This window comes from Phyllobates terribilis, unplaced genomic scaffold (genome assembly GCF_046119375.1).
Source record: "Phyllobates terribilis strain yellow unplaced genomic scaffold, ASM4611937v1 Scaffold_2__4_contigs__length_985480577, whole genome shotgun sequence".
NCBI lineage: Eukaryota > Metazoa > Chordata > Amphibia > Anura > Dendrobatidae > Phyllobates > Phyllobates terribilis.
Window position 1 is genome coordinate 688,354,021 of NW_027362762.1, and position 15,715 is coordinate 688,369,735.

The following is a 15,715-nucleotide window of genomic DNA, read 5'->3' on the forward strand; positions in this document are numbered from 1 at the left end:
TAGTCATGAAAATACAGAAAAATCTTTAAATGAGAAGGTGTGTCCAAACTTTTGGTCTGTACTGTACATAAAATATCACATTGTCCTCTAGGAAAACGGTTCAGAATTGTTTCTATATAATATATCATTCTGTATGAACAAAAGCAGGTAAGTATATACTTCACACATATTAGTTTTCATGTCTAAAGAGGGCCTACCCAGTATAGAAGCTAGGAAACAGGGAATAGAAACCATTATCCTGAATTAGACCATAAAAAGGAACTAAAACCTTCATTAAAATCAGAGGGACTACGTGAACTAAGGATATATCTGACATATTCCTGCAATAGAATCTTATCAATATTGCTTTTCTTAGGACTCAGATGCATTTTTCTGATGCCCCAAAATTTTAAATCCAGTGAATTTTATGGATGGGTTTTTCTCATATGACGAGAAAGGGGAGTATCAGTCTTAGTACTGATGGAACTAATGTGTTTGGAAATCCTCCTTCTAAACTCCTGGACTGTTTTACCAACTTAGAGTTTCGAACATGGGTACATAGCCACGTAAACAGTTCCTTTCGTTTTGCAGTTTATATAATCCCTCATGTGATAATTACAATTAACCTGGGGGTTCTTGAAATCCCTTTTACAGTGCCCACTCGCATCTCAGTAAGCCAGTTTTCACTATCATCTTTCTTTTTGGGGGGAGTTAAAGTGACATGTCAATTCTTTTTCACCCCTTCGAAAAGTAATTTCCGGACGTTAACTAACAACCTTCCTTACATCGGGATCTGCAATCAAAATGGGCCAGTTCTTTTTAAGAATATTATATACTGTTGTTGCTTTGTTGTCAAAAGTGCCTATACATCTTATTCTAGTATTGCTTAGTCATATGCTTTCATTTGAATGAAAAAGTGAATCTTGGTTCGTTGCCTTAGCTCTATTAAATGCCCTATAGAAAACAGTTTTTTAGGGTATCCCCTTGTTGTAAAATGTTTTAAAGGTTTTGACTCTTTTAAAAAAGGAAGCCTCCTCAGGGCAGTTCTGTTTGGCTCAAAGGTATTGGCCTACTGAAATTCCTGCCTTTAATGCTGGTGGGTGCCAGTTTTTCCAATGCAGGAGGTTGTTGGTGGACGTCTGTTTTCTATACATGTCGGTATACAAGCATCCCCTCTCATCAATGGTAATGGTCAAGTTCAAAAAATGTATGCTTTTGTAACCAACCTCATATGTAAAGTGCATGTCAACATTTATGTTATTAAGGGTGGCAACAAAATCCAGGAATAAAGTAATGTCGCTGTCCCACAGTAACAGGACATCATCAATAAATCTTCCCCAAAAAAGAATGTGACTAATGTAAAAGGAAAAATCCTCACAAAAAAACATATTTATCTTCCCACCACCCTAAAAATAAATTTGCAACAGTGAGTGCACACATCGTGCCCATAGCAGTACCCTTGTTCTGGTGATAAAAAAGCCATCAAATATAGAATAATTGTGAGTTAGAACATAAGGCAAAAGTGAAAAAACAAAGGTATTGTGTGCTGTAAATTGTGCACCTTGGTTGATAGAAAGTGTGATACCGAAGTAATACCTAAATTGTGGTCAATGTTGCTATATAAGGCCTCAACAACAAGGCTGGTGAGTATAGTGATGTCTGATACTATGATATCCTTTAATTTCAAAGCCATATCTTTAGTATCTCTCATAAATGATGGCAGTGTATGCACAAACAGCCAGAGTACTTCATCCAGATAACGACTCACACCTTCTGTGATGCTGTCATTGCCAGAAACATTGGGTCATCCTGGTATTGGTATCTTATTCTTATGCACTCTGGTTAATACATAAAAGGTAGCTGATGTTGGATTTGGGTTGAACATAACTTAGAATTCCTCCTCCAAAATCAGATTTTCTGTATGGGCTTTTTTCAAATTTATTATTAATTGTGATAAATACATTTCAGTGGGATCAGCTGCCAAGATTTCATAGGTGTTCTCATCACTAGTTTCCGGGCAAAGGGATTTAAATGCATCATATGTTGGGGTAGTTGTAAATGAAGGACCTTTTTTAAATAATGACATTTGTCCCTCATTTAAGTGATGAGAGGAGAAATTGTAAATTTGTAGATTATCAATTGATGTTCCTTCTCTAATAGATTCTGTGCCACACATTTGTTCCCTAAAAAAGGGGTAGAGGATATTGTACCATTCATAAAGGCAGTCAGTATAGTAGCTGAGGTGATCGTTTGTGGACACATAGCTGGATGAGATCGGGTAGGGGCTCCTACTGTCACGGCTGTTAACCCATAATCAAACATTGTTGGCATTGTTATATTTGTACTTTTGGTTTTCATCAACCATAAAAAGGAGGAGGATGCAGATGAGGAAGATTCTCCCCCTGCTACCTCTTCCCCTATTGACAGGTTGAGCCTCTCTTTGGATTGTGAGTCGTTTATTCTGGGGCCACTCCATGATCTAGAACATAACATTTTCCTATGGTTTTGAATAATTTTTGATTTGTTCTAGGGTCGCTCATACGTTTTGTACCCAGACGATTATCACCTCTTCCGTTATTTGAACTCTCTGATTGTGAGGCGTCTGTCTCAGAGATATCTGTATATCTTGTATAGCTGTTATTAGATCTAAAGTTTTGCAGTCGAGTTCTAGGTTTAAAGATTTGTCCTGTTTCAAAATCATTTAAATCTCTAATGTATTCACTGTGTTTTCGTTAATTTCCCTGATAAAACACTCAACCCTCTTTTCTAAGTTCAATTCAAATTTGCCAATGTCAGGTTGTGATGCAACTTGCTGAATATCATTAATCTCTTTTTCTAATTATTCATTAATTTTGCTGACATATTGCTTTTTGTATTCCAGGAGGTAGCTCAGCATGCATAGGGAGTTTTTTGTTAGAAGTTGTTCCCAACGTTGTACAAAGTTAATGTCTTCCCTATGTGCATTAGGAAATATTTGGATTGTCAATCCCCTATATATTATCTTTTTTTTTCCAAACTTGCTATTTCCCACCAAGGTCCTGATTGTTGTTTGAATGTTTTAAGCAAAATTATTAAATGCCGTATTAATGTCACCTTGTGCAAATTAAGTATTAGAAGTTGAAAATACTTGTGTAGTCTCAAATAACAGGCCCCCAAATTTTATTTCCGTGATAGAAATCCTGCCATGCCAATTAGTACTAAATATACAGAAATGTGTTCTACAGTACATGTTAGACTACATAATTCAAATACCAAATTGCCCAAAAGAGCAAAAAAAATTATATCAAGGACAGTATTAAAATTTGTAACTTTTAATTAGTATTAATGATAAAATATTGTGAAGGTAATCCTAACAATTAAAAAACACAAGTGTGGTAGTAACCGCGCACCTATACTGATAATATAATTATGAACTCTATTATTATCGGTCACTTACGACTCATTAAATTCCTTTTCCAGTGCTAATAAATAATCATATTGATTAAGCTGTCACGGCTGCAGTCTGTGACATAGCATACTTGGTATCGCAAAACACACACTTGCTATTAAATTTGAAAGCTTATAACCTCCCCAACATGTTTCGCCAAGATGGCGTCATCAGGGGAAATTAGGCTATAATGAGCCGCCATGTAAATTACAGGACCTTTTAAACTCTAGATCAGTGGATGTAGACTGCCGAGTTCCTTCAAAAAATGTGAGCAAGTGTACCTAGAAGGATTAATACTGCTTTGAAGGCAAACAGTGGTCATGCCAAATATTGATTTGACTTAGATTTATGACTTAGAAATAAAATAACATCTCTACTTTTGAAAACAGTCTTACTATGCAGCAGTTTTCACACCTGCTTAAGTGTTTTGCACATTAATACATATACAGCGCTCAGCATAAATAAGTACCGCGCAACAGATTTGTCATAAAACCTTTAGTTTTCTTTCAGAATTAACATTTTCTATGGGATACTATACTACAAAATACTGCCATAAATGTGGGCCATTGATTGCAAACAAGATTTGTTATTTTACACATCAAAAAAAAGTAATTTTCCTAATAAATTCATTCAAGACCATGTTGCAAAAATTAGTACACCCCAATGAAAGTCTTAGGAGCAAAGCTAAGGTTTAGACTACAAACTCTAATTAACAAGAATTCAACCACAGGTAAGTCTAATTATTCATGAACCTCTTAACGATCGCTTTAAAACGGCGGCCGCTAAGGGGCCTTATTCCCTCATTAACGATTTAAAACGGCGATCTGGATTAAGGCTATAGCGCCCTCCAGAGTCGGAAATTCTCCAGGGACTCAGCTAAAGGGGGTAGCTGAAACCATGGAGAACATGATCAGGGCTGGTTTTTCGAACGGTGCTCCTTCCCTTCCGAGCCCTGCTGTGCGCCCAAACAGTGTTTTTTCCCCACATATGGGGTATCGGCATGCTCGGGAGAATTTACACAACAAATTTTGTGGTTCACTTTCTCTTGTTACCCTTGTGAAAATAAATAATTGGGTCTGAAGTAACATTTTAGTGAAAAAAGTTAAATGCTCATTTTTTCCTTCCACGTTGCTTCAGTTCCTGTGAAGCGCGTGAAGGGTTAATAAACTTCTTGAATGTGGTTTTGAGCACCATGAGGGTGAAGTTTTTAGAATGGTGTCACTTTTGCATATTTTCTGTCTCAAATGTGATGTGGTCCCTAAAAAAAATGGTTTTGTAAATTTTGTTGGAAAAATGGGAAATCGCTGGTCATCTTTTAACCCTTATAACTTCCTAGCAAAAAAAAAATGTTGTAAAAATTGTGCTGATGTAAAGTAGGGATGTGGAAAATGTTATTTTGAACTATTTTGTATGACATAACTCTCTGATTTAAGGGCATAAGAAATCAAAGTTTAAAAATTGCAACATTTTCAAAATTTATGCCAAATTTCCATTTTTTTCACAAATAAACGCAAGTCATATCAAATACATTTTACCACTATCATGAAGTAGATGATGTCATGAAAAAAAATCTGAGAATCAGTGGGATTCGTTGAAGCGTTCCAGAGTTATTACTTCATAAAGTGACACTCGTCAGAATTGTAAAATTTGACTTGGTCATTAAGGACATAATTGGCTCTGGCACTAAATGGTTAAACAGGTGTCCAGCAGACAGTTGACTATAATAGGGCATTACCTGTAGAAAACCCCTTCCCATTTCATGCTTAAATGTTTTTAATGGCACCACATAGAAGAGAAATGTCACAAGGAAGGTAAATGCTATAAAAATATCAGCAACGCTTTACTTATTAGTCAGAATACTGTGGCAAGTGTGATACAAAAATTTAACAAACCCCGGAAGACCGGGGTGTAAGTACTTTCAGAACATGGGATCCGGACCTGCCGGGGCCATGCCTCTGGTTGCAGGGGGAAGACAGACTGCGAGCAAAGGAGTCAGGTGACCGGGAAGCTGGGGAAGTGTCCAGAGCGAGAGCTCAGGAGTCAGGTGACCGGGGAGCTGGGGGCGTGTCTAGGAAGAGGGAGAAAAAGGAGGTTTGCGCAGGAAAGCAGGCAGTTGACAGTTGGAGTCAAGCCCGACTAGAGGGAGAAGAGACGCAGGGTCCATGGAGCCAAGCAAGTGAGGTGCAGTGTTATGGACTAGGGGCTCAGCGGGTCAAACCGGAGACCGCCCGCTGCCGCCAGAAGACGGAGCATTGTTTAGGTGGGGAAGCCAGAAGAAAACAACATGGGCATCAGCCGGCAACTGCCTTGTGGGGAACAAGAGTCAGCTAAGTGTAAAACTGCCAATTACAACTGTTTTGACTCTGCTACATCTAGCCAAACTGTGGATTGTCGGTTATAGCCTGTTATCTGCTACTTCCCTTGTTGTCCCCATATTTCCCCTGTTACTCCCTGCGTGGAGATTGTCCCTGTTACAATAAATCCCCCCCCTGTTTATTAACCCTGTACTAGCTGCTCTGTGTTTCTGTGTAACTGCATCTAAAGTACCTGTGTCACATTTGGCGTAGTCAGCAGGATGCAGTCTTTAGACACAGGCAATGCAGATCAGTCAATCCTGGGAGCACCTAGATCTAGCTTGCCGCTGGGGGCCATGCTCAGCAAACTCCCAAAGTTCACCGGGGACAATATGATGCTGTGGGACTGGGTTGAGAGAGTTAGGAGTATGTTACGTATGCATCCGATGACCCCAGCTATGCAAGCCGAAATAGTCTTACTGGCCCTGGATGGCGAGGCCCGGCACTCCATGATGTACCGCCCTCCCCATAACCGGGATACTGTAGAAAAATTGGTGCGGATATTTGAGGAGATGCATGGGGATCCCACCAATGTAGGAGAGCTGAGGATACGGCTGTTTCACCAAGTGCAGCAGGAGGGGGAGATTGTGATGCAGTATGTTAATGCATTACAGAGGGTGCAAGCCTACATCACTAGAAAAGACGACATGGGGAATTTGGGATTGAAGCAGGCCTTGCGGGAGCGCCTGCGCGCTAACCCACGTATGACTTTTCAAGAAGTGGGGGCGGAGGCACGTGTGAGAGAGCAGGAGATGGGCGTGATGGCCCTGGCACGGATGGTCCGGAGTAATGAGGTACCCACCCCGCCTGCTGCTGAACCGGAATGGCCTCGAGAGATGCGAAAGGAGATACAGGAGATGCAGGGTGAATAGTCCAGTCTCAAGAAGACCCCTGCACCTACACCAGAGATACCTGGATCGATTGCCCCAGTTAGGGAAAGAATTGAATTCAGGCCCCGCCCTGCAGGAGAGTTCCGTAGAGGATTGAGGCAGCCCTACACAGACAGAGACACGACCTGCTGGAAATGCGGAGGTGCAGGACATTACGCCAGGGGCTGTGCTAGCCGAGGGCGGCCCTTGACCCGGCAGCCGTTAAACTAACGGGCTCCGTGTTTGGGGGACACAGCCCGGAGCCTAAGGAAGGGGAAAGAAAAAGAGGAAGTCCCAAGGACCTAGTTTCCACCAGCCCGACTGTCTGGGCCGAAATAAGCGGTCGGGCTGTTCACTGCCTGATTGACACGGGGTTCCCAGGTGACTACGATGACAGAAGCCTACTTTCAACAGCGATTTCCAGAGACAGCACGGCCTGAATGGAGACCAGTAATTAGACTCACGGCCGCTAATCAATTACCCATCCCGGTCGCAGGGGTGGTATGGATGAAGATTCGAGTGTGTGGAAAAGATGTGGGAAAAAAAGGGGTCGTCTTGGTCGCAGGGGGAACCGGAAGTGGACCTCCGGTGACCCTCGGAATGAATGTGCTGAAAGAGATCGGGGAAATCCTGATTAGTCAGCCGAAGGAGATTCCTCTAGACAGGTGGGAGCCACGAGTCCCCCAAAGGAGGGTTTTTCAACAATTAATCCGAGCCGCCCAGGCTCAGGAGACGTCGAGTGAAGGGAAGGTCTTGGGGAAAATAATAGTACCAGCAGCTACGGCACTCACCTTACCGCCAGGACAAACTGTATTCACGTTACCCGCACGGGCCTACACACCTCTGAGGGGGTCGAAGTTCAGATAGAACCAACATCGATGGACAAAGTACCCCCCGGACTCCTGGTGGCTCGGACACTGGCCACCGTCCAGGGTGGCAATGTTATAGTGCGGTGCGTTAATCTGGGCAAATGTGATCTCACACTCCCTCCCAGGGCGGAAATAGCCCAGATTCTAGGAATGCCAGAGAAGTTGGTGCAGCCTGATGAGGTACAGCTGTCCGCTGTACGAGGAGACCCCTGGACTCTGGCGGTCACCGTGCCGCCGGAATCCCACCGTGCTAGTGCGATAGGGGGACGAAGAATCCGAGAACAAATACGGGCTGAATTGACGGGACTTTCACCTCGACAGGTGCAGCAGCTTGAGGAGGTACTGGAGCGGTACCAGGAAGTCTTTGCTCGCCATGAGGATGATTTTGGTTGTACTGAAGCCATTACCCACGAGATTCCCACGGGGAGCGCTGCCCCAGTGCGGGAGAGATACCGGCCGATACCTCCCCAGATGTATAAAGAAGGTAAGGGGATGCTAGCCCATATGTTACAGAATGGTGTGATACGGGAGAGTCAGCGTCCGTGGGCAGCCCCAATTGTCCTGGTCCGGAAGAAAGATGGGACCCTGGGGTTCTGTGTGGACTATAGACGACTGAATGCCTGTACAGTACGAGACTCTTACCCACTACCCCAAATCGAAGAGTCCCTGCCTTAGGGAAGGCAAGATACTTCTCCTCCTTGAATCTGGCCAGTGGGTATTGGCAAGTGCCCGTGGCCGAACATGACTGTGCGAAGACGGCATTCATATTACCCATGGGATGTTCGAGTTCAATCGGATGCCCTTCGGCCTGACTAACGCCCCCGGGACGTTCCAGGGTCTGATGGAGAGGTGCCTGGGCGATTTGAACTTCGAGGCGATACTGATTTATCTTGACGACATAATTGTCTATGCCACCACCTTCGAGGAGCACCTCCAGCGACTGGAGCAAGTACTGAGTCGCCTACAGAGTCATGGCCTAAAGGTGAAGCCCCAGAAGTGCCACCTGTTCCGCAAACAGATTGAATATCTCGGTCATACTGTGTCCAATGAAGGAGTCAGGCCCACCCGGGAAAAGGTGGCCGCCGTACAGGAATGGCCTACCCCGAAGACAGTGAAGGACGTTCGGGCCTTCCTGGGACATGCCGGGTACTACCAAAGATTCGTAAAGAACTTCACCCGCATAGTCAACCCATTGCTGGAGCTGTTTAAGGGAGTGCCGGCGGGCTCCAAGAATCGGGCGATTCGGTGCGGAAGAAGCCAGGAAGAGGCCTTCTGTGCCCTAAAAATGGCCCTGACTGAGGCCCCAATACTTGCCTATGCTGATTTCTCCCAACCATTCATACTCCACACTGATGGGAGCCTACATGGTCTGGGAGCCGTGTTATCCCAAGTACAGGAGGAGAAAGAGCACGTGATTGCGTACGCCAGTCGCTCCCTTCACGACTCTGAGAGAAACCCAGATAATTATAGCTCTTTCAAATTAGAGTTGCTCGCTCTGGTTTGGGCAATGACCGAAAAGTTCGCAGAGTATTTGTCTGGGTCCGAAGTACTGGTGAGAACAGATAACAACCCGCTGACTCACCTGGAGAATGCAAAATTGGGGGGCCCTGGAGCAGCGGTGGGTGGCCCGCATGGCCAGGTACCGGTATAAGATCGCTTACCGGTCTAAGGCAGAGAATACTCACGCCGACGCCCTCTCCAGAGTGACATATGAACGGCCTGATCATGACCGCGATGAAGATTTGGAGGCGGATGAGGTCCCTTGCTTCTGAAGTTTCGTGAGACCGCTGGTCACGGCACAGGGACAGATCGGAGACGTCGGAAGAACAAGTGCTAGGGCAGCCAAGAGATGACTGGGTCCGACTTCAACAGACTGACAGAGAAGTTGCCCAATTATGTCAATGGGTGCTTTGAGACAGGTCCCCAGTCGAGAGGAGAGGAGTACCCTGTCCCCGGGAGCGCTGAAAATGCTGGGACAATGGGATATACTTTGTTTGCGAGACGGGCTGCTGTACCGACGGGCACAGCTACTGCGAGAGTTCGGGATCACCTGGCAAGTGGTGATCCCAGAGAAGTTGGTCGGAGTAGTGGCTAAGGAGGCTCATGAACGGGGGGCTCACTTCGATCCAGAGAAGACATTTCACTGGTTGCAGAGGCTGGTGTATCACCCCCGACTGCGAGCAACAATAGAAGACACTTGTCGAAGACGTTGGAGCTGTGAGCTGGTTAAGCCCCCGGAGCAGCGGGTCCCAATACAAACCATTGTGACTTCTGCCCCCTTGGAGGTGCTGATGATCGACTATTTGACTGTTGGACCGGCGCATCTCGGATATGAACATTGCCTGGTAATGACAGACCACTTCACAAAGTTTGCGGTGGTGACCCCAACCAGAGACCAGACCGCCGAATCAGTTGCGCAGGTCATCTGACGAGACTTCATTCGGGTGTACGGCTGCCCAAATTGGATGCAGTCCGATCAAGTCGCCTGCTTCCAGGACTGGTTGATGGAAGAGCTGCACCGGTTGTACAGGATTGAGAAGTAACGGACTACTCCTTACCACCCTCAAGGAAATAGGGCCTGTGAACGCTTTAATCGGACACCGCACGTTGGAGGAAGATTGGAAGGTACGATGGCCTGAGTTTGTGGTCGAGCTGGTGTGGTTCTACAACAACCGAGTGAATAGTACGACGGGGTTCACTCCTTATACCTTACTGTTCGGGCGAAAGGGGCGAGAGATTACTGAGTTAGAGCTGGACCCCAAGGAGGACTACCCACGGACGGGGATGTCTTCCTGGGTCCGGGAACACCGGCATCAACTGCAGACCCTCCGACGGTTGGTACAACAAAAGTTTCGGGAGCTCAAACATCATGAGACATTGCCTCTTCATGGGACAGCTCTGAGGCCCGGGGAGCGGGTGTTGGTTCGAGACAGGCGTCCCCGGAGCAAATTGAGTAGGCGGTGGGAACGGACCCTGCACCGAGTGAAGCGCAGTTTTGGCACTGAAGGACCTGTGTATGAAGTTCAACCCGAGGGGGCTGAAGGAGCCCCTACCAGAGTGGTTCATCATAGTATGCTGCGGCCCTGTCTAAAGATGACGAGGATGAAGAAGGATCACCTGCTTCTAGAGAGGGTCCTGTCACAGTTGCCCCGAGCCACGATGAGGATGAAGAAGAATTGTTGATTCTACCTCCGAGCCCCAGCACTCAATTACCTGCAGTCCCCAGTGCAGGCGGCGAGGGAACACCATCGGTTGAAGCCATCGGGCAGGCGGAGATTAGGAATCTGAGTGACCCTGCAGCCCCCATCGGTCAAACTGAGTTACGGACAACAGCAGGAGTGCCTCCTCACCATTATGAACAAGATCAATTTATATGGCAACGTATCGTCCAGGAAGTGCAAGAATGTGAACGTTTGGGAAGGAACTCTCGCCCGTGGAATGGCGAGTTAAAGGAGAGCGGGAGTGTAAGGGGGAAGACTGGGGTGTAAGTACTTTCAGAACAAGGGATCCAGAACTGCCGGGGGGTGCCTCTGGTTGCAGGGGGAAGACAGACTGAGAGCTGGGGGCGTGTCTAGGAAGAGGGAGAAGAAGGAGGTTTGCGCGGGAAAGCATGCAGTTGACAGTTGGAGTCAAGCCGACTAGAGGGAGAAGAGACGCAGGGTCCGTGGAGCCAAGCAAGTGAGGTGCAGTGTTATGGACTAGGGGCTCAGCGGGTCAAACCGGAGACCGCCCGCTGCCGCCAGAAGACGGAGCATTGTTTAGGCGGGGAAGCCAGAAGAAAACAACACCGGCATCAGTCGGCAACTGCCTTGTGGGGAACAAGAGTCAGCGAAGTGTAAAACTGCTGATTACAACCGTTTTGACTCTGCTACATCTAGCCAAACTGTGGATTGTCGGTTATAGCCTGTTACCTGCTACTTCCCTTGTTGTCCCCATATTTCCCCTGTTACTCCCTGCGTGGAGATTGACCCTGTTACAATAAATCCCCCCTGTTTATTAACCCAGTACTGGCTGCTCTGTGTTTCTTTGTCACTGCATCTAAAGTAGCTGTGTCACAATCTCACAGAGACGTCCAGGCTGACCACGAAAGTTAACACTTAAACTGGAGCATCTTCCGATGAGAAGGGTTGAAAAAAATCAACATGCAAGTTCACTACAGTTATCTAGATGCACAGATGCAGTGACTACCTCTTGAAGCTCATCAAGAGAATGCCAAGAGTGTGCAAAGCAGTCATCAAAGCAAAAGGTGGCTACTTTGAAGAACCTAGAATATAAGACATATTTTCAGTTGTTTCACACTTTTTTGTTAAGTATATAATTCCACATGTGTTAATTCATAGTTTTGATGCCTTCAGTGTGAATGTACAATTTTCATAGTCATGAAAATACAGAAAAATCTTTAAATGAGAAGGTGTGTCCAAACTTTTGGTCTGTACTGTATATATACCAGGATTGGGGATATTAGCACATAATTGGGGGAGATTACCCCTATAACGGTGTCAGCAGCAGACCATCCTCCCCCATAACAGGGCATTATGACCACATTTTTTGCTTAAATTTTTTTTCTATTTTTCTCCTCTAAAACCTAGGTGCGTCTTATGGTCTGGTGCATCTTATAGTCCGAAAAATACGGTATATAGTGACATTAATTCCACAGTGCTCTAAAGACATCATCGCAGTGACTGTCCCCATTGGGGCTCACAATCTAGATTCCCCATAAGTATGTCCTCAGAGCTGTTAAACATCTTCCATTTAACTCTGCACGTACACAGATGCTCCATACAAAACAGAGCCATAAGATGATCACGTGCATCAGCAGTAATGTATTTTTACTAGTCAGATCTTTTCTGAATAGTCGTAGCATTGACTGGAACCAATGTCCGAATTTCCTCCCCTTCTAGTGCTCACTGCTGACAAGCCACCTGATGTTAAGAGAGTAATTAACTGTAGTGAGTAACAGAAGCTAGCAGGTAACTGCTTGGCACTCCCTCCGTTTCTCAGGTTAACTCTTCTTGTACAAGATGTTAAAAAAGGATATTTGCAAATTGTAGTGTATAAATTCTATCAGTAACTTCTTTAGGGTCGAATATTCTTTGTAGCAGGAAATGGAACTTCACTCCTCTACTACCCTGCTAGTAAAATTGCAGTTTTATCTAAAACTACTAATGATAACCATTTCAAAGATAAAACCAATACACTGATTAATAATAGTCTGAGGAATCAGCTGATTCTGGCTCCAGATTCCTGGACACAGCTTACTTTTTTGTGTTTGCATATTTTAGCTTAGAATATATGGGTATACATTTTTTTGAGACTTTTGGAGAACATCTGATCAAAAAAGCAAAGCAAAAAAAAAAGCCTCAAAAAGGTCTCAAAAAAACACTCAAAGGATTATTTTTGTTCATGTCTATTAAAAACAGCTTGCTGTTCATACTTTAGTTTTTTTTGATAGTTTTTACTTAGCTTTAGGTTTTTAAAAATATGAAGTGTTTAACAAAAGTGACCTGGTCATTCATTCTTCAGGCATTTTCCGCTATAAACTTGCACTATACCTTACAATAGAAGTTGATGGGAAGAGTCAAAAAACGCTGTTTTTGAGCGTTTTTGAGTCATTGTCACTATCGTTTTGTTAATTAGTTTAATGGATTTTAAAACATTTACAAAATGTTTCAGGAAAATGTTAAAACAAAGCTTCAGGAAATGTTAATGAAATGCTGAAAAAAAGAGGCCAGAAAAAAATCATTTAAAAAAACACAATTGCATTATTAAGTTTCTGGAAAAAAAAACTGTCAAATCTGCACCAAAAAAGCATCAAAACAAGAGAGAAAATAAACTGCAAAAAAAACACAATATATCTAATAGACGCCATCAATCATACCTGCGTAGTTTTTTTAAGCAGAAGACGCTTCATGAAAACATCGGCACTGTTTTTTCCTGAAGTGTCTTCTTTGTCATCTTTTTTGTCATTTTTGTGGTGTCTTTGCCACCAGCATTTTTTTTTTGAATTTCATATAGAAAATGGTCGCTGCTTGAAAAATGGTCAGGTCACTTATTTTAGGGCCTTTACAGCAGTTAAAAGTCTGAAGCAGTTAAATTATATTAAAAACATATGTACAAAAATCATTTTGACATTATGTTAATTGTTTTTAACATTTATTGAGCACTTATTCCACCTAGTACCTTACTGAAAAAGACGCCGTGTGAATATATCCTTATTAAAGCATATTTCTATTGCGTATTGTGTTGCGGACACCTGTGGAGAACACGCAGTAATTCCACACGTGGGAACATGGCCTAAGATCTAACAGACACATCGGAACAATGAGTTGTAAGGAAGATTTCCTTTTCGCACTGGTTTAAGATTTTACATACACATATTCTCATAAAATGTACAGTATATTAGTGAGGATATATTTCGTGTGAATCATTGAGTAGTTATAAATTGAATTGCTTTCATAAACAAATTCTTAAAAACAGAAGGAGTTCCCCTTTAAGTAAGCGGCTGAAATCATTTCTTGTTATTGTTTAAATACAATGTATTTAATATCTTTACCCTTTGTCTGTCCTTCCAAGTCTTCTGTTAGTTCTTATCTTTTTTTCCACCTCATTGTGTTTGACAAACAGTATGAATAAAATGTGGTGAGAGTTTGAGTCGATATTGTGGTTCTCACTACGGCCTCATTCAGTCATCCGTGTTTCACATATGTCTTCATATTTTTCACAGAACATGTACCTACTATAATTTAATAACTTGTTCACATTCGGTTTTTTAATTTTTTGAAGACCGACTGTTGACAAAGATAAAAAGACAGACGTGTCTGGTTTTGATCCAATTTGTGGGTCAAACTCCACTACGCAATTTAATATGTTCATGAACAAAATGGACAGCACTCTGATGTCATCTATGTTTCATCTGAATACTGTTTTTTACTGTTTAGTGGGTAGGAGAAGCTTGGATTTTTTTTTTTGCATAAAACAAAAACAGATGCTGCACTGATTGTAAAAAACGATACACACCAAAAATGGATTACACCGATCTAGCAACTGATAAAAAAAAACATATTTTCTCAGACACAAAAATTGGTTATCTGTAGCCTTAGGTTTCGTTCCACAATCATTACATCATTCTGATTTCTTTCATTTCTTTTCTTCCTTCAGTATTGAAATAAACTATGTGCCTACAGAGCTTCATTTGCCAAATATACCGTCATGAGAAAAACTAAGTATACCCTATTTGACGTCTACGGTTTTACACATAAAAAAATATCTGGTCCATAAAAGGTCTTAAAATCAGGTATATACAACCTTAGGTGAACAACAATGTTCTTTACAACATTTTTTAAATTCAATGAGGTTTGTGGACAATCTCTCTACTAAAGTCTCACCACAACACTTCACTGGGTCATTGCAACACCTTGATTTGTCTCCTTTCCATTAGTGATGAGCAAACGTGCCCAGATAACGTGTTGTCCGAGCATGTTCGGACGTTATCCGAGTATCTTTGGCGTGCTTGGATAATATGTTTGCGTCCCTGTGGCTGCATGTTTTCTGGCGGTAGACAGTTGTAACACATGTGGGGATTGCCTACCAAACAGGCAATCCCCTCATGTGTTGCGCCTGTCTACCGCCGCAAAACATGCAGCCGCAAAACTTGCTCTTCAAAAGTGTTTGCTAGACCAAGTGCTAATGTACCAAGGTGCCAGACAATCGTAATCCACACATCAGAGGCCTGCAAGCCACATGTGGCTCCTGATCTACAGGTTTGGACCCCTGCTCTACAATGCATCAAAAGCCCTTCAGCTCCACAACAAAGAATGAAAACCTCCAAAAACTAAATTCAAAGCCAATCGTTATCAATTTGGGTAGCCCTTTTCATGAAATGTTTTGTTACAGAATTCAGTACTTTTACCCCAGAGCCAAAGAAGTTGGTAAGTGCTCTACAGTTTTGAAAATAATGGTGCTCTCAGCTGTCAGCATCCATAACATCATCTAGAGTCATCTATCACTCTTTTACATAAAAATTTACCTTCTGCAATAAAAGCACTATAGAGAGCAAAAAAGAGTGACTTATTAGCACATTTATGTAATAGAAACCAACAAAATCCATTAAAATCTAAGAACAAAATCCTTAAAGGGGTTATCTGGGACTTTGCTTAGTTTTTGCTATGTGGCTAAGAATTTACAGGCAAGTAGTTGCTAACTACCTGCTTGTTCTGC

The 15,715-nt window shown here is 43.3% G+C and overlaps 1 protein-coding gene across 6 annotated transcripts in view; it reads right to left on the minus strand.

Annotated features, from left to right (window-relative positions):
• MFSD4A (major facilitator superfamily domain containing 4A) overlaps positions 1-15,715 on the minus strand; it is a 210,166-nt gene that overhangs the window by 130,057 nt on the left and 64,394 nt on the right. The gene's annotated exons all lie outside the window — the stretch shown is intronic.